This window comes from Arvicanthis niloticus, chromosome 2, assembly GCF_011762505.2.
Source record: "Arvicanthis niloticus isolate mArvNil1 chromosome 2, mArvNil1.pat.X, whole genome shotgun sequence".
Taxonomy (NCBI): Eukaryota; Metazoa; Chordata; class Mammalia; order Rodentia; family Muridae; genus Arvicanthis; species Arvicanthis niloticus.
Genome location: NC_047659.1, coordinates 14,026,695 through 14,045,813, shown reverse-complemented (window position 1 = coordinate 14,045,813; position 19,119 = coordinate 14,026,695). Strand labels below are relative to the sequence as shown.

The following is a 19,119-nucleotide window of genomic DNA, read 5'->3' as shown; positions in this document are numbered from 1 at the left end:
AGTAGCAGATACTTCAATGGTGAATTATTAACCTATCACATATTCTTAGCTGAAGGTAAATTCCCGATCTTAAGATTAAAGAGTCAGTTGGTGGTACATTTGGTTGCTGTTGCGTCTGGTCCCAGGCATGAGAATGTCCTTTCCTAAGGCATCCCTGAAAAGATTCAATGACTCATCAGGTTGTGTTCCGTCTTCAGGTGCTCACAGTGTTAAAACTTCAGAAGCAACGAAAGGACCAGTGTCTTTTCAGAAATCACAAACATTTAAAAACCAAAGAGAATCTCAACAAAATCTTAACATTGACAAATATATGAACTTGCTTGTTTCAGCTAAAAAAGCAAAGACAGCGGTGTCAATAAGGAGTCTCAGAAGAATGACAGAGAAGTGAAGAGATCAGAAAACAGATAGAGAGTAGGAGAAAAACTGCTGACGTCTAAGTTTTCTGAAGATAGTCATCAAAAGAACATAAGAACTCTAAGCCTGGAGCTGATGAAACTCAGAAATAAGAGAGAGACAAAGATGAGGTCATCCCTGTTGTGCAGAGTCTGATGGCTAAACAGGAAGGTATGGAGCTGGAGCTGCAAGCCACTCAGAAGGGCCTCGCTGAGTCTAAAGGAAAAGTAGTCCAGCTGGAGGGAAAACTTGTTTCAATAGAGAAAGAAAAGATCGATGAAAACTCTGAAGCAGAAAAACTAGAAGAAATTAGCTGTGCATCTGATCAAGTGGAAAAATACACACTAGATATTGCCCATTTAGAAGATTTGAAAGAGAGGGATTGTCAGATTTTAAGTCTTAGGCAATCTCTTGAGGAAAATGTTACGTTTTCTAAGCAAATAGAAGACCTGACTGTTAAATGTCAGCTGCATGAAACGGAAAGGACTGAAAGTCTCAGAGCTGAGATACAGATTCTAACAGAGAAGCTGTTTCTGAAAAAGCAAGAATATGAAAATCTGCAACAAGAAGAATTGCAAAGCCAGTCACTTCTGCAGCAAGAGAAGGAGCTGTCTGCTCGGCCTCAGCAGCAGCTCTGCTCTTTTCAAGAGGAAATGACTTCTGAGAACGTCCTTAAAGAAGAGTTGAAGCTCGCCCTGGATGAGTTGGATGTGGTCCAGCAGAAGGAGGAGCAGAGTGAAAGGCTGGTCCAACAGCTGGAAGAGGAAACGGAGTCATCTGCAGAACAAATGAAGAAGCAGCTCTATGACCTGCTGAGAGAGAAAGAAGTTGAACTGCAGGGAAGTACTGCTGCTCACGCCCAAGGCACCTTGAATGCACAAGAGAAGTATAATGACACAGCACAGAACCCGAGAGATGTCACTGCGCAATTGGAAAGCTGTAAGTCATCAACACGTAAAGAGATAGAAGATCTTAGGCTGGAGAATGACTCTACAGGAAAAAGTAGCTACAGCTGAAAAAAGTGTAGAAGATTTCAACAACAGATATTGACAACCGAGAGCACAAATCAAGAATACGCAAAGATGGTTCAAGATTTGCAGAACAGATCAACATTGAAAGAAGCAGAAATTAGAAAAAACACATCTTCATTTCTTGAGAAAATAACTGATTTGCAAGATCAACTCAGACAACAAGATGAAGACTTTAGGAAGCAGCTGGAAGAGGAAGGAGAAAGAACAGCAGAGAAAGAAGATGCAGTGACAGAATTAACCATGGAAATTAATAAATGGTATCTCCTATATGAAGAACTATATAACAAAACTAAACCTTTTCAGCAACAAGAGGATGCCTTTGCAGCAGAGAGGCAGGCGTTGTTGAATGAACATGGTGCCACTCAGGAACAGCTAAATTAAATCAGAGACTCTTTTGCACAGCTACTGGGTCACCAGAATCTAAAGCAAAAACTCAAACATGTTGTGAAATTGAAAAATGAAAATAGCCAACTTAAACCGGAGGTGTCAAAACTCAGGTCTCAGCCTGTTAAAAGGAGACAAAATGAGCCAAGAGCTCAGGGAGAACTGGATAAAGCTCTGGCCATCAGATGCTTTGACCCTTCCAAGGCTTTTTTGTCATGAATCTAAGGAGAATTTGACCCTCAGGACCCCATTAAAAGAAGGCAACACAAACTGCTGCTGAGTCAGATACAACCGCAAGAGGATCATGGAAGTATACATCTGAAATACTTGTTGAAGCTTATTGTCTTCATTACTCTTCATACTATGTTTATAGTATATATTATATAATGTATTTCATTCCTACTGCCTATTATCCGGTATATGGAACCATAATTCAGCATTTGTTATCAAAACGACTTTTGATCTTGTATTTTCCATTCTGTGTCTCCTCAGTCTTTACCTGCATCACTCACTCTGAACCATCTGTTTGCTTTGCTGCATGCATCACTCTACCATCAAGTTGACTTTTTTAAAGATCAATATTAAAAATTCCCCTATGTTCCGCGCACCCCCCAAATCCCTTTTCGCCCTCGAATAAGGACAGGAGGCAATAATCGGGTATACTGCAAACGAGGACTTTACTTCTTGTCACGGTAAAGCAGAAAGATGGAAGAAGCCGGAAGTGGCCTAGCTTAAATACACCCTATAGTGACGTATTCACTTCTGATTGGCTGTTCGCTCACCACCCAATATTACGCCTCGGGATTGGCCAGTGACTTGGCGGTCTTTCTGCCTAGCAGCTGTGCAGTTAATTGTTTACAAGTGGGAAGACACGAGGCCAGCGCCATCTTGGAATGGAAACCACTGATCCCGGCTTCCTACACCCCTATTCTGTATTCCCTCCGTGTTTTTAGCTTGACTCTAGAGTTCTTTCTATTCCAGTAAAAAGTTTCCACTCTTTATGAAATAAATAAAGTGTTAAAAAAGAGATTAAATAGTCATAAATGGTCCACTTGTGCAAGTTTTAAGATAATATTTAAACATACAAAAGTCCAAAATAATCTTCAAGATATTTAGTATTTTACAATTTAAAAGAAAAAATCCATTATATAAATTTCATAAGACCTTCTTGAGACTACATATAAAAACTGTACAAGAGGATTATGAGTTACATAGGAACCAACTTATGTCAGTGGAATTTATTTTCTTCATGAACATGAGTGAGCACTTTCACGCCACTATTAACAGGAAAAGTTCAGAAATCACTTTAAGTTTCTGAAGTCTCTCTCACACACACATCTAGATATAGCCACTGTTAAACAGAAAGACAAATTACAACTGCTTCTTGTGTACAGCATCAGGGCACAGCAAAGCATGCTCTCTTGCCCCCCACTGTATGTTGGGGAGGTGGTACTATCATTTCATCTGTAAGATTCCTCTAGGAGGAAACCAGGTGAAACTAATTCTACAAACTAACAAGAATGCCTAGCTACCTTCATGCAAATAAGATGTGAGAATTCAATTTTCAAAGCAAGTGACAAACATGAAGACCTGCTAACCAAATACAGGTCCTTCTTTCTTCAGCTCTTAATCCTTGGAGGTCTTCGAGGATTTCACGATCTGCAACTTCAGCGCTTTTATCATCATCTCGAGCTTCTGTCTTTCCTCTCACTCCTGTCTCAGTTCATCCTGGAGTTCTTGACTATCTGCCTCAGCATTGTCTAGCCTTTGCCTCAGTTCTGCCAGATGGGCTGCATACTCAGCCTCTTTGTCTTTCTCTAAGGTTAAGTTACAGGTGCACTTCTGCTTCATCACCTGCTCCAGCTTTTTCTCTAAGTCTCTCTGTTCAGTATAAAACTCCTCCATCCTCTGAGCATGGTCATTCTGCAAAGACTCAGGCTCTTTCTGCAGATGCTGCTGCTCTTCAGTGAGCTCCTTCATCACCTTTGAACTGCTCAGCAACTCCACTTCCATCTGCAGCTGCTGCTGCTTCTGCAAAATCGAGTTCAGCTTCTCCTGCTGTCTTACATAGGTTCTCATCAATCTTCCATGATTTTTCTCTTGTCACCTTCACAAGTAACATCTCTGACCAGAAGTGGAGAGGAAGCCTCAGAATCATGCTTGCTTATGTCTCTTACTAAACTGCAAACAGTAGACTCAGATTTCTTTTTACTTGTAGAATTAGTTGAGATCGATGAATCTACATGACAGTATAATTCTCTTCTGGTTTTTAAATCCATTTTCTCCTGCTTCTCAAGTGAGACGTCTGGGTAAGACACTGTTTTCCTGCTTACTACTAGCATGAGGCTTTCCTGACTGTCTAGAGATGGACTTACTTGTCTCTGCCTTGGTGACCTCTTTAGACTGGAACACAGCAGACGTGAGCTACACATTTGGTGCAATCACTTTGTCACACATGTATAAGTACTAGCTGGGGTATAAAAACTGAATGCCTCTGAGGAACATGGTCACCTTCCTGTTTTATCACAGGATACCAGGATGGCAATTCCATTCCTGATGGTGTATCTTTCTTTGAGTAGATTCTCTTTCCATTTCTCATGCTAAACTTCTCTTTCATTTCTTCTAAAATTATCTTCAGTTTCTTTTCTTCAGGTGTTCCTAGGTATTTTTGGTTCACATGAAGGTAACAGTGCCACTTGGCTGACTGGAAGCCACAATGGCAAGTTCTCTTGTCAGGGACTCTGTGGGAATGCATGACAGAGGTCTAGGGAGCAAACATTCCACAGCACTCCAGACACTGGATACAGGGAGCATCGGGCTGAACATAAAACTGAGGTGCAAAGAGACCCTGACATTTGCCCAAGCATTCATGTTCCACTTCAAAGGCACTTCCAGTTTCCTTTCACTGGGCCAAAGAGCTTTTGGCAGGAAGTATGCTACCATTTTGAGGAAAAGTTCGTGGCCACAGTAGAGCATTACAGAGTCTTTGTGCATCAGTCAATGTGATCAGCCCACAGGATGGGGCATTGAATGGAAGTATTGCTAAGACCTTTAAGATGTGAAGCTGGTCTGAAGTATGCCTTGAACAATAGATGTATAGTTCATCACATACTGTGTTTGTTTATTTGCTGGAGTGAAAATTCTCGGAGAACAGAGTTTAAGACTTGGGGCAAATTGAGTCTCTTTGCCCCTCAATCTTGAAAACAAGAAACAGACTCCCCTTACAAAACTGTCTGAGTGAGCTCTGTAGAGCTACCAGAAGGAATGAGAGGAGGACCGGGAAGAACCTGAGGAGAAGGAAGAGGCAGGAACACCTTTGGTGACATGCTGTCTTGGGAATACCGAGCAGAAAATGCTGCTGGTCCACCCCAGAAGATCTGACTGCTTAGATGGAATTGTGCCAGTGTGTGTTTCAGACTGGGGTTTAAATGTAAAGTCTCAGGTAGAGAAGTACAGTTTTGCTTATCATGGTCCCCATCTGGCTCCATGGTGTGGAAAGCTTCTGCTGCGCCCTAAAGATGGTGCCTACTGCCTTAGCCCTCTTGGGGGAAAAAGTCCTTATTTGGTGAGGAGGTTGCACTTGCCGGTAGCCTGATCTCTCGTCATGAGTGTGAACCTATGGTGGAGCAAAACGTAGTATGGGCTGATGGGCAGTCCACTGGAGGCTACTTAAGCTGCACTCACGGGAGGCACGGGGGCACACCCCTTGATCTTGTAACTTAAAGGCAATTCCTGAGTAAAACTGTCGCTGGAAGGAACTGGTGTGCTAGTCTTTCTTCCCTGCTGGTCAGGGTGGTTGGCACGGCACAATTGGTGGCCCGTACGGGGGAACTTCTCTGCGTGAGTTCCCGGAGTTCCAGAACCAGGGACAGACAGGGTGATCGATTGTTAAGTGGCCGGTAAGTGGAGCCCATCAACAGACAAGGTCCTCGGAAGGAGGCGGCATTTGTTAAGGCCCTTGGAAGGAGGCGAATAAAAGTGAAAGTCCAAGAGGGATCTTTTTCTTAGCTGTGGTTTTGGTGCGCCTCGAGCGTCGCCACTAAAATGGGGACCTCGCCGTCCTGCCCAGTGAAGGTAGCTCTTCATGAGCTTCTTGATAGTAAGGGCTTGAAATTTAAAGATAGAGCTTTGGCTCAATTTCTTAGCGAGGTGGAAGTGGTGGCTCTGTGGTTTGCAGTGTCAGGAAACCTGTCATTAGCCTGCTGGGATAAGTTAGGAAGGGATCTGGACCGAGCATGGGAGTAGGGTACTCTGCAGGACAAAAAGGGAAAGACAGGGGTGCGAGGGATCTGGAGGGTTATTCGCACCTGCTTGACTAGTGAGGAGTGTGTTCCTGCCATTCAAGCAACAATGGAGGCATTAGAGCAAGTGAAAGAAATGCGGTCAGAGACTCGATCTACCAACTCAAATCAGTCAAAAGAGAAAGAAAAGGGAGAGTTACCAGGGCTATACCCAAGCCTGAAGTCAGGGTCAGAGGATAGCTCAGAGGATGAAATAGAAGAATTAGAAGAGGCAGTACAAGGGCTGCTAGCTAAGATGGAGGATATTATAGCCAAAAGGAGGAAGAAGCCACCTAGCAAGAAAAAAGTGGAAGCAAGGTGGGACAGGGCAGACAGGATAGAATGGAGTGCGCCGCCACCTTATGCGGAAGTCTCTAGTGCTGAAAGCTCTGGGACACGATCACAAGAAGGCGCACAAGGCTTGACAGTTCCAAATTCAACCTGTACGTTTTGTCCCAAGGCCTGGCGGGAGGCGGCAGCCGCCTTCCCTGTCTTTGAGGATGCTAATCATGTGAGGTCTTATGAGCCCCTAGAATTTAAGATTCTCAAAAATTTATCTGAATCTGTGCAGACATATGGTGTCAATGCCTCTTTTACTCAGGCGCAGATAGAAAGGCTTACTAACTCAGCCATGACACCGACAGACTGGATGTCTCTTGTGAAGGCCTGCCTGTCCATGGGACAATACCTTGATTGGAAGTCCTTATATACAGAATTTGCTCAACAGCAGGCCCGAGAAAATGCAGGTTAAGGTCAGGATGCATGGAGCCTTGATATGTTAATGGGGCAGGGCCAATGGCTGAACAATCAGACAGCATATCCACCACAAGTATATGCACAGATAAATGCTATGGCAGTGAAAGCATGGAAGGCCTTACCAAATAAAGGGGAAGTATCAGGTAATCTGACAAAGATTGTCCAAGGGTCTACGGAGCCTTTCTCAGATTTTGTAGCCAGAATGATGGAGGCTGCAGGCAGAATATTTGGGGATCCTGATACCGCTATGCCCCTGATACAACAGCTCATATTTGAGCAGTGTACTAGAGAGTGCCGACAAGCAATAACTCCATGGAAGTCTAAAGGTTTGACAGCCTGGATGAAGGCATGCAGGGAATTGGGCGGTCCTCTCTCTAATACTGGCTTAGCAGCTGCAGTGGTACATGGGATAGTGCAGCATTCTAAAAGCAAAACCAAAGTTCCTGGAGCTTGCTTTTCCTGTGGTAGGCAAGGACATTTGAAACGTCAGTGTCCTGATAAAGGAAAAGGGGCCACGACACATCCTCCTGGGCTATGCCCTAGATGCAGGAAAGGTAATCATTGGGCAAATGAATGCAGGTCGGTGAAAGATATCAATGGACAACCTCTTGGACAGATAAATACTTATCCTGTTTCAAAAAACGGGATGCAGGGCCCCAGGCCTCAGGGCCCTCGAATATATGGGGCCATGGAAGATCAGAGCAGTCCAGAGAGCAACTTGCCCAATATGAAACCCCGAGGAGGGCCACAGCAGGCTCTGCAGGGTTGGACCTCCACTGCACCGCCAGAGTTGTATTAACACCACAAATGGGAGTGCAGCTTATCCCTACAGATTTTAAGGGGCCTCTTCCTTCGGGATCAGTAGGATTATTAATTAGTAGATCATCATCAGCCCTGAAAAGATTAGTCATTCATCCAGGAGTTATCGATCCTGACTATGAAGGAGAGGTGAAAATTTTAGTCTCCTCCCCTAGGGGAGTTTCAGCAATATCTCCAGGAGACCGAATTGCACAACTTCTCATTTTGCCCAGCCTGCATGATATGTTTCCTTCTAGAGACCAAAAAAGAGGAAATTGAGGATTTGGATCCACAGGAGTAGATTCTGTGTTCCTTAGCCTCGATATGGATCAACGCCCTTTAGTGGAGCTTCAGGTAAATGGCAAGGCAATCTTAGGATTGCTGGATACTGGAGCAGACTGCAGCATTGTGGCCTTAAAGGATTTGCCTAAAGGCTGGCCTGTTCAATCATCCTCACAAACATTGCAAGGGTTAGGTTATGCCAAGACCCCAGACATGACTGCAAGAGCGCTCCCTTGGAAAGATCACGAAGGACATGGAGGCCGTTTTCAGCCTTATGTGTTGGAACTGCCTGTCAGCCTTTGGGGAAGAGATCTTTTGAAAGACATGAATTATCGCCTTACTAATGAAGGGTATTCCTTGCCTTCTCAAAGGATGATGCAGGACATGGGGTGGTATCCCTCCAAGGGCTTAGGAAAACATCTGCAAGGGAGAACACAGCCAATAGAAAATGTCCCAAGGAATGATAGAAAGGGCCTGGGTTTTTCCTAGGGGCCACTGAGGAAGGCATTCCCATAATCTGGAAGACAGAGGACCCACTGTGGGTTCCTCAGTGGCCATTATCCTCTGAAAAGTTACAAGCCGCCACACAATTAGTTCAAGAGCAACTCTCTTTGGGGCATATTAAACCATCAGTATCACCTTGGAATATGACTATTTTTGTAATTAAAACGAGGTCTGGAAAGTGGAGATTATTACATGATCTGCGTGCTATTAATCAACAAATGCAGATCATGGGCCCCATGCAAAGGGGATTGCCATTGTTATCGGCATTGCCTGCTTCTTGGCCTATAATAGTTATTGATATAAAGGATTGCTTTTTTTCTATTCCATTATGTGCCCAAGATAGTGAACGTTTTGCCTTTACCGTTCCATCCTGTAATCATGAAGAACCAGATCAGCGGTATGAATGGGTGGTTCTGCCCCAAGGGATGGCAAATAGTCCAATTATGTGTCAGTTATTTGTAGGAAAAGCCATTGAACCATTGAGAAGAGAGTTTCCAAAAATGAGGTGCATTCATTATATGGATGACATTTTGTTGGCTGCTGCGAATGAAAAGGTACTATAATTGGCTTTTGGAAAATTAATTTTATTATTAGAGAGTAAAAGATTGTATATTGCCCCAGAGAAAGTACAGAGAGATCAGGTAGTGAATTATCTTGGAGCCAGGATACATAATATGAAAGTTGTACCACAAAAGGTTGAAATTAGGAAAGATCATTTAACAACTTTAAATGACTTTCAAAAATTATTGGGAGATATTAATTGGATACGAGGTTATGTAAATTTCCCAAATTATGAATTAAAGCCCCTATATAATATTTTAATTGGTGATTCTGCTTTGGACTCCCCCTGCCAATTAACTCCAGAAGCTAGATTGGCCCTTATTAAAGTTGAGGGAAAGTTGCAGGGTGCCTTTTTACAGAGATACAAAGAAGGGCAATTAATTATGTTGTGTATTTTGGCCACATATCAGCAACCCTCTGGGGTGTTATGGCAGGAAGGTCCATTAGTATGGATTTATTCACATGTTTCTCCAAGCAAAGCCATTGAGCATTATCCAACAGCTGTTGCCACTTTGGCCATGCATGGTATTCAACAATGTGTGCAATTTTTTGGAGTTGTACCAGGAAGCTTAATTATTCCCTATTCCATTCAACAAGTTAAAGTATTATGTGCCACAATAGATGATTGGGCAATATTAAAATGTAGTTATGATGGTGATATTGATAATCATTATCCCAAACATCCCCTTTTGTCCTTTTTTAAGGAACATCCTGTTGTTTTTCCAAAGATTACAGCTAGTGCTCCCCTTAAGGGGGCATCTAACATATTTACAGATGGATCAAAAACTGGCTGTGGAGCCTATATGGTAGAGGGTCAGAAACCAGTTTTATGTCAGTTTCAAATCACTTCTCCTCAAATTGTTGAATTGAAAATAGTGATAGAGGTCTTTAAACAATGTAATTTCCCCTTTAATTTGCTTTCCGATTCGCATTATGTGGTTAATGCAGTTAAAGTTTTGGAATTGGCTGGTCCCATTAAAAATACCAGTACAGTGTGTAATTTATTGAAACAACTACAAATGTTGATTTGGCAGAGACAACAGCATTTTTATGTTTGCCATATTAGGGCTCATACAAATTTACCTGGTCCGTTGAGTGCTGGGAATGCCGTAGCAGATGCTTGGACCAGAATGGAATGTATATTTTTAAATTCTGCCATTGATCAAGCTGTTCAGTTTCATAAAGATTTCCATGTTAATGCTAAGACATTACAGCAAAAAGTTCACTTGACTCGAGCTGATGCCAGACAAGTAGTTCTTAATTGTCCTCAATGTGTTATTTTTCACCACCCCCCAGGTGTGGGAGTCAATCCCAGAGGACTTTTACCTTTGAAAATCTGGCAAATGGATGTGACTCATCTTGCTGAGTTTGGAACATTGAGATATGTTCATGTTTTGGTGGATACTTGCTCTGGCATTATTCATGCAACTCCTTTGAGTGGAGAAAAGGCACGCCATGTCATAAATCATTGCTTAGAGGCCTGGGCTGCGTGGGGGAAGCCACAGCAGCTTAAAACTGATAATGGCCCAGCATATACAGCTCAGCAATTTATGAGCTTCTGTAAACAGATGGATGTATATCTTAAACATGGATTGCCCTATAATCCCCAAGGGCAAGGCATTGTGGAATGTGCACATCGCACCCTTAAAGAAAGTCTGCAAAAACAGAAAGGGGGAATTGGCTATGGCCGCACCCCAAAAGAAAGATTATCCCTTGCCTTATTTACTTTAAATTTTTTGCAACTAGATGTGGATGGCTGCTCGGCAGTGCAGCGTCATGCCACCTGGAAGCCTGCAGCTCAAGGCCTTGTTAAATGGAAGGATGTGCTTACAGGCCTATGGTGTGGCCCGGATCCAGTGTTGGCCTGGTCACGAGGCTCTGTTTGCGTTTTTTCGCAGGACCGTGAAGATCCGGTGTGGGTACCAGAACGTTTGGTCCGCCGGTGCAATGTTGTTGATTCTCCTGCTTCTGCTGCCTCTGGTGAATCCTGTGATGACGGAATTGCTATGGGGGATCCTATCAGCATTCCCGATGCCGATGCCCATAAGGCATGATGCTCAAGTATTTATATTAATGTATAATCAAACAGCTGCTATGTTAACAAGTAAATACCCTTTGGCAGTTGGCTCAATTGGGATGTGAATGGAAAATGATGGACCTTTGCATTATAATAATATGTCCAGAGATGCCAATTTATCTATACAATTATCTCAGTGATTGCTAGGAAATTTGTCAAGAAGGTTTGATTCCCTCATGCAGGAGTTTCGCGTGTCCATCACCATGGTGAATTCAACCAGAATGGATCTATCATTGGCAGATGGCTTGATCCTGCAAGCAGTTCAACATCTGAAAGAGTATGTGGGGATAGGAGTGTTAGCAGTTGCCCTAGTGGGTGTCTGTCTGCTCTGCTTGTTTTGTCTCTGTCGTATGGCTAGATCTCAAAGACAAGGGAGAGCCTTGGTGGTGCATGCCTTTCAAGCCATTGAGGCTGGTGTCTCACCTCAAGCTTGGCTGATGGCTTTGAAGCAGTAACTCTCTATAACCCCTTATATTCAGGATTGGACAGCCCTTGTACCCCTGGAGACTTGTGATCTCATTGCACATGGGATGGGTGTCCTACCTGTTTGTGTAGACCTCAGCTCTTGCACCTGGTGGGTTTGACCCATTGCACCCAGTAGAGTGAGTGTTCTAGTCTTAGCTGCTTGCGTTCAATTGTGAGCTCCTACGGAATGGAGCCTGCTTGATCAAGCAATGCTTGCTTTTGCAGTAAATAAAAAAGAGGGAGATGTGGAAAGCTTCTGCTGCACCCTAAAGATGGTGCCTATTGCCTTAGCCCTCTTGGGGGGGAAAGTCCTTATTTGGTGAGGAGGTTGCACTTTGCCGGTAGCCTGACCTCTCGTCATGAGTGTGAACCTATGGTGGAGCAAAACGTAGTATGGGCTGATGGGCAGTCCACTAGAGGCTACTTAAGCTGCACTCACGGGAGGCACGGGGGCACACCCCTTGATCTTGTAACTGAAAGACAATTCCTGAGTAAAACTGTCGCTGGAAGGAACTGGTGTGCTAGTCTTTCTTCCCTGCTGGTCAGGGTGGTCGGCCCAGCACACCACGGAAGCATCTCCATAGTCATCCAAATGCTCCTTCTTCACCTTGGTCAGTGTTTTCCCACTGACATGAATGTCTGTCATCATTTTTTTCACAGAAGGACTACCATCATCCTCCATCCCGTTCTGCTTTTTATTGGAACCCTGAACCAAGGAGAAATTAGACAGGAGGTTTTCCATGGCCCCACTGGAGTTTTAAATGACTAAGTCTGCAATTGGCATGTTGTTCTCAGTTCCTAATTTGAAGAGAAAAGGGTAATGTACACAAATACTTCTGACTCACTTAGAAATGTTTAGTTTGCAAGGATGAATTTTCTTACTCAATAGATTGAACAACTCTGTTTTGGTTTAGCTGTACCTTAGGAGATAACTGAAAATGCTACAAAACTTCTCAGTTTGCTTCTAATAACAAAGAATATAATCATAAACAGGCTTCTGAGAAAATTCTTATTTCTTGAGTACTTCAGAGATTTGTATTAAAATAAAGCTAATTCCTCAATGCAAGAAGTCCATAGTTTGGCGTAATGGTTGAATTTGGTTGGTTTTGTTTTTTAAACAAAGCATGTGGAAAGTCTATGCCATGACTGTATCCTGAAACTACACCCAAACATGAGTTACAACCATGCAATGGATTTAATTTTTGCCAAGAACAGCAAAACAAAAGAGGCAGGTATCTTCACTGACAATGGTGGTCTGCTGCTCTGTGCTGACAAATTGAAGACTTGTCTAAATCTCCACACCAGTAGGAGCCTGACTCCACCTGAACTTTTATAATATATACAGTAAATCATCTTCAGGGATTACAGTTCATTCTTCTTTTATTGATCTGTGTCCAACATCGCCATCGCTAGCCCGCTGCCTTCCTTCGCTGTGCGGGTACCCACTCGGAACCCCACACACACATCGCCTCTGATGTCACCAGGCCCGCTGCCAGCCCAAGTCATTGTGGAGACATCGCGTCCTGCAGAAGCCACGCCCTCTCAGGCCGCCAGGGGGATAGCGAGGGCTGCAGGCAGTGGAACCAAGGGAAGGAAGCCAGCGGTGGGGCGTGGCTCAGAATTGTCTCTGCTGCCCCTGGGCCATCCACTCTGCAAATTCATTTGTGGTTATTTATCTCCAGGCTCTGCTAGGCAAACATCATCCCAGAATTCCAGCATCAGTAACTGGAAAGAGATGACGAGATTGGAAGAACTGAAATTGAAGATCAAGAAGATGAGCTTTGAGGAGGAAGAAATTAGTCAAATGCTGAACCTGTACAATTATAATGATTTGAACTACAGGTAGTAATTATGCTCAATCCCTTGTTGACTGTATTGTGCCCTCTCTATTAACCCAAGATTTCCTCTCATCAAATGAGTGTGTCACCTCTAATCATGCTTTTTATAAAGCCCTGACAGGTGTTGTGAAGTAGGATACTTGACCTTGAGGTACTTGGAGTTTGGTTCTGTCCACAGCTGGAAGGCCCTGGTCAGATTTGCTGCCTCTCAGTGTGTGAAAGAAATTCCTGCAGGTAGTCCCTGCTTTACTCTGAGTTTGGTCCTTATACTCTGAGACTATGACACCTCCCTGGATTTAGTTGGCATTCTAACAGTGTTTGTGGGTGGGTTGTTGTGTATGTGTGTGAATGTAGTTATGTGTGTGTTGTTCAGGATCTGAGGCTCTGTGACCTTTGATGGGGTTTGAGGATTTGTCTGATGCACAGTTTGCAGGTCAGGATAGTGTTGAGTCAGTAGACAACCAAATTGTTCAACTGGGTACTTTGCTCTTTGTGTTTGCACTGGTGTCACATAGGAATCTCCTGGGGGAGGAAGTGTTATTAAGCCTCTCCCTGGAAATACTCTTCTTGTCCTCTGAGAATCCATGTAACAATAGAAACCAAGGATTGAGAGGCCTGACTTAAAAATAAAAGAAAAGTCATCAGAAAAATCTATTGGGCCCAAGATTGTGGCGGAGACTAGGAGAAACTTCTCACAGAACTAGTGTATTCCTTCAGGCTCACACGAGATGCTCTTGGAGGTCTGCTCCCTCCATTTGGTCCCCTGGCTCTGCTGTCCTGTGCCAAGGATTATAAGTTTAATCAGCAGCAATGGGCCCCATGTCCAAAGAGCAAGGGTGAGGCATATATTATTGGCTGGGGTAGTCCAGGATACAGCCATTCTGCACATAACGCTTAAAGAAATATTTATTTTATGTGCCATGCCCTAACACAGGATGAACACTGAATTCGATATCATTAAAAGAAACCACGAAAAGACCATTATGAATATCCAGAAAATGACAGAGTCAGTAATTGATGCCATGGAGAAATACAAGGACCTCATTGAAGAAAACTATTCCTACAGGTGAGTGACTGACACAGCTGAGACCCCAGCTCTAGACAGGGTATGCTTCTGTCCTTCTAGGACTTTGAACAAGAGTAAAGGCTCTGGTTCTATACTAACTGTTTCTTAACAGGAACCCTGCCTTGAGGCAAGAGTCATGGATTTGTACCTCTTGCACTCAGGTGTCCTAAGTCTGAAGAGTGTAGAAGTATATACATTTGTAAGACCTTTCAGTCTTTATTCTTCCAAATTCAGGATCCTCTACATAGAAAATATTTTCACCTCGATGGGAATATCAAGCAACACTGAACCTATTTGGCTCTGACAATATATTTAAAGATCTGGGATCCATGACAAAAATGGAAAGAGGGTATTCCGGTTGGGTCTTCTCTCCTCTGTTAGAGGGGAATTTCCCTCTACCTGCTGATGGTTTTCTAGTACCAGGGACATATAAGCACCCATGAGGAACATTTCATCTTCCTTGATGGACATAAACCCACTTGCTGTCAGGCCTTACAGAAGTAATTTCAGTCTGGGGGAATGTGGCTGGTCTCTGGATGTGACCTGCCTCTAATTGGTGCTGATATGTATACTGGGGACTGTAGTCTGAGGCTATTTAGGGATTGGGACACATGCAGGGATGATGGTACTGGGAGGACTGACAGGCAAATGGAAGCAGGCTGGGAATCACCATTTTGTTTCTTTGTGGTTCAGCACCAGGCACTGCCAACTCCTTAGAGAATGTTCTCAACTGAAAGACAATGTCAGGATATTGCTGCAGAGCGGGAACAGAAATCTGCTGGTGGAGCAGAGTGAACCACAAGTGTCCTATGGAGAAGATAAGAGCTTCTGTGAGGAGGCCAACAAGAACATCTGTGTCCCGGGTGCCAAGCATCAGCAGGTAGGATGAGTCATCAGAGGCAGAGTGTCCTCATGTCTAACCAGAAACATGGATAAACCAGTGTCATTGTCCACCAAATTATCTAGGCCCTCACCTATGTCTCATCCAAGTGATCATTTATGTGATCATTTACAAGGCTTTGTGTGGACGTAGCCTTTTTCAAAAACTCCATGTTTAGAAACTAAATGCTCTATAGGTCTTCAACCCTGTCAGAAGTCCAGAATGACTGAGTTAACTGAAATTATGGGAAGACTAAGCATAGCTTCTAAAACTTAGCCAATTTATAGAGACCACTGAACACCTGAAAAGCCCCTATACTACCGAACTTTGGAGCATCAAATCTTCAGCCTTCGGGCCCAGAGTTATCTGACAAACCTTAGGGATGCAGAATTATTAAGGGATGATTACTCTGTCTAGGCAGATATAATCAGTCGACTATTCTGCAAGTGTGTCCTTTTCTGGACAGTAATTTGTCTGTAGATGGAAAGAGGCAATTCTTTCTTAATGGCTGTCACCGCACAACTAGAGTAACTCCAAGGATGCTCAATTTCTTCTTAGAATCCACAACAGGAATCTGTCAGGAGCAGAGAAGTCTCTAATCAAAATGAACATTAATATAGAAATATTTGTAACATCAATTCTATGGACTTCAGATGTTTTGAAAACCAACTATCCATGTAAGGTAACCTGGACTGTTGTCTATTAACTCCTCTCAGCTATTTCTAACTAAAATATGGAAAACACCCTAACATTAAACTCAAACCATGAATTTGCTATAGTCCCTTAACTCATAGGCTAACTGTCCCAAATCAGTTTAAAAAGTTAAAGAAGGACTGGTTCTAAGCCTTGTATTCCTAAATGTGTTATACAGGCACAATGCCCATGACAGTATCAATATTCATCTCACTTTTATATCAATATGAAGCTCATGCCAATGAAATCCTTAAATTTGAAATCAAAGTTAATTTTGTACCACTTAAGAAATTATACCTTCATCTTGATATTAATTATACAGATTGCTACCAATAGGTTATGGCTATGCAATAAGTCCTAGCTAATCCTCCCTCTTCCAACAAAACCACTACTTTTCCATAGAGAGGCAGAGCAATATCAACCACCTTAGTCCCCCAAGCCCAGGGAATAGGGACACTGACTCTTCTTTAACTTCTTACTTTGAGAGAAAAGATCTGAGTGGATGGTTTTCAGCTGACATCCATTCTAAAGCCAAAAAAAGCCAGATTCAAAATTAAGTGTTTTAGTTAGGAGAGATGACAGAGGTTCTGGTTATTCAACAAAATGATGGACTGGGTATTAGGACGATCTTGTACCTCACTGGTACAATTAGGAATGATTATGCACTAATTGTATTTTGAGAGAAAAGTTTTATTTAAACAGGAAGGGTGATATGTAGGAGAAGAAGGGGAAGGAGTACCGAGAGGAAGAGATGGAGTAAGGAGAGGAGAAGATGAAGGAGAGGAGAAGCTAGGTGATGAGAGAGAGAAAGAGAGAGAAAGGGGGGCATGGAGTCAGTTGTTCACGTGTCTCCACCAGTCAAAGATAGTTCATATATCTAGGTTGGGTATTGGGTTGCACTTCTGATTGAACATTACCAAACTTATTAAGCCTTTGATTAACATTTAAAAAATCCTATAAAAGCCAAAAGGAAAAGGGGGCATGGGATAGGGGTTTTCTAGGGAGAGGAAATGGGGAAAGGGGATGGCATCTGAAATGTAAATAAAATATAAAATAAAAAATTTAAAAAATGAAAAAAAGGAAAGCAAATGCTCTTGCTCTGCTTGAGTCTGCAGTTTTTAAGGGCGATGGGTTGGCTACACACCACACCACTGCATGCCACTAAGTTTGAAGGGTACTAGGTGGAAGCCCTTCTTTAGCATAGTACAGGGCTTAGAAAGATGAAGAAAAGACCTGTATCTCATTTGCTTTACAAGGATCATGTGAGATTCCAGGTAGGAGGTAGTTTTCGGGATGAGAGCATAGTGGAAATGACAAGTAAGTGGATCTCACTGTTGCCTTTGGCAGATGCTGTCCTTCTTATCCCTCTGCCCTTTTCCCTCTATCTCAGGTTGGTCTCTTCAGGCTTCATAGATCTTGATCCACAGTGACAGAGCCTCAGTAGCAGCTTGTCAGTCTTGTTTTCTCTGAGTGATGCTATAGAGGTCATTGTTCCTGGGCCTCACAGTTTGGCCTTACAGTCTAAAGCTGGCTGGATGAGCAGGGATGTGGGAACAGATTCTCACAAGCTGAGGTTTCTTGTGAGAGATTTGAGTCATCACAGAAAATTTCTGCATATATACTCACCCCCAATCTGCCCATGAAAAGTTGTCTCTAGGGTTTTTATTTCTCTAGGAAGAGTAGCAGTGATGTAGGTCTCACTTGAAACATCTGCTTTGCCTAGACAAATGACCTTTTCTTCAAACATGACAGATTCCTCATTGTTTTCTGCTCACTTATGATTTTTGATGTTACTCTGTGTGTGTGTGTGTGTGTGTGTGTGTGTGTGTGTGTGTATGTGTGTGTGGTGTTAGTGTGGTGTTAGTGTGTTTCTTCAGACATGCAGCTGTGTGTGTCTTGAGATGCCAAGTTTAATGAGAAAAACACTCTGAGATTTCAGTTTGTTTCCATGAAACATCAAATAGAACAGTCAAATTATTCTGCATCTCCACCTAGCTCTCAAGAGAAACAGGACACAAAATATTCTTGTGAAGTCAGATTTTCAAATGATTAGTGGCAAAACTATTGATTCTCATTGAAGTCCTTTGGAGCAAATCAAAGGAATATGGTACATGGAGGTAAGGGAAAGATCATTATATAAAATCCATGGGTTTATGTCTCTTTTCTGCTCTTGGTGAATTGTCAAGGCTCACTGGAATGTTAGGTTGCTCACTGTGTCTTCTTAGCATTCCAGGTTGTTTTCCTCATTGTCTGCTACCATTTCCTTTCCAGCTACTTCTGCTCAGTAAAAGTTTGCCTTCAAGTTTGTCTTGGATTTTATTCCTTGAGAGATTGAGTTGCTTGGCGCTGTATCTGCATCTAGCAGAAATCCCAGGGATGTGGTGCAAGAACAGGGGTGTTTCAGGAGCCCCTTGAAGCTCAAGATCTCTAAAGCACTCACTGTGTGTTATCTGTGTAGCATTCTGCAACTACTGGTATTCAAAATAATTTCCTCTCAGATAAAATCAGCCTCAATGGCGGTTGAGAAAAATGAGGACCTTCAGACAGGTCTGGTAGTATAAAATCGGGTAGGTCTGTGAGAAGCCTTTTTCAGAAAGTGGAAAAGAAGTCCCCTTTTACCCAGCGAATTAGAACAAGTAGTAGATGTACACAGAGCAAATAGGGCACATCAGGGTTGTAATGGTCTGCAGAGCAGCCCTGAAGGAGAAACTATCCAGATGTCCATTAGCTAAAGAGTGAAAATGCACCATTTGGTGCAGCCCTTCCATGGACTATTGCTCAGTGTGAGATAATCCAAACAAACATTTGGCAATTCAACTAGTCAGCCTTATCTTACTCAAAATATCATTGAGACAGTCAAATGATGGGGAAATGTTTTATAATTTTTCCTAGTTATGGGGAATTCTTATTATTCTGGGCTCATAGCTTTGAACACCAAGTCAGTCAGGCTATGGTAAAGGGAGCTCCTATTGGAAGAAGTTGTTTACTTGGGGACAAGTCTGAAACAGTGAAGAAGAACAAGAAGCTAATATACCACCAACATGTGATCCTGAGCTGGGAAACAAGCCTACTCTACACAGCCTTGGAAACTTGCTAAGGCAGATTAGATAA

The 19,119-nt window shown here is 42.9% G+C and overlaps 2 pseudogenes; one reads left to right on the top strand and one right to left on the bottom strand.

The window, feature by feature from the left end:
* The first annotated feature begins 133 nt into the window (after window positions 1-133).
* LOC117703449 (hyaluronan-mediated motility receptor pseudogene) lies at window positions 134-2,800 on the top strand (annotated as a pseudogene).
* A 634-nt stretch (window positions 2,801-3,434) lies between these two features.
* Window positions 3,435-12,273, bottom strand: LOC117703450 (ski-like protein; annotated as a pseudogene).
* Window positions 12,274-19,119: the final 6,846 nt, after the last annotated feature.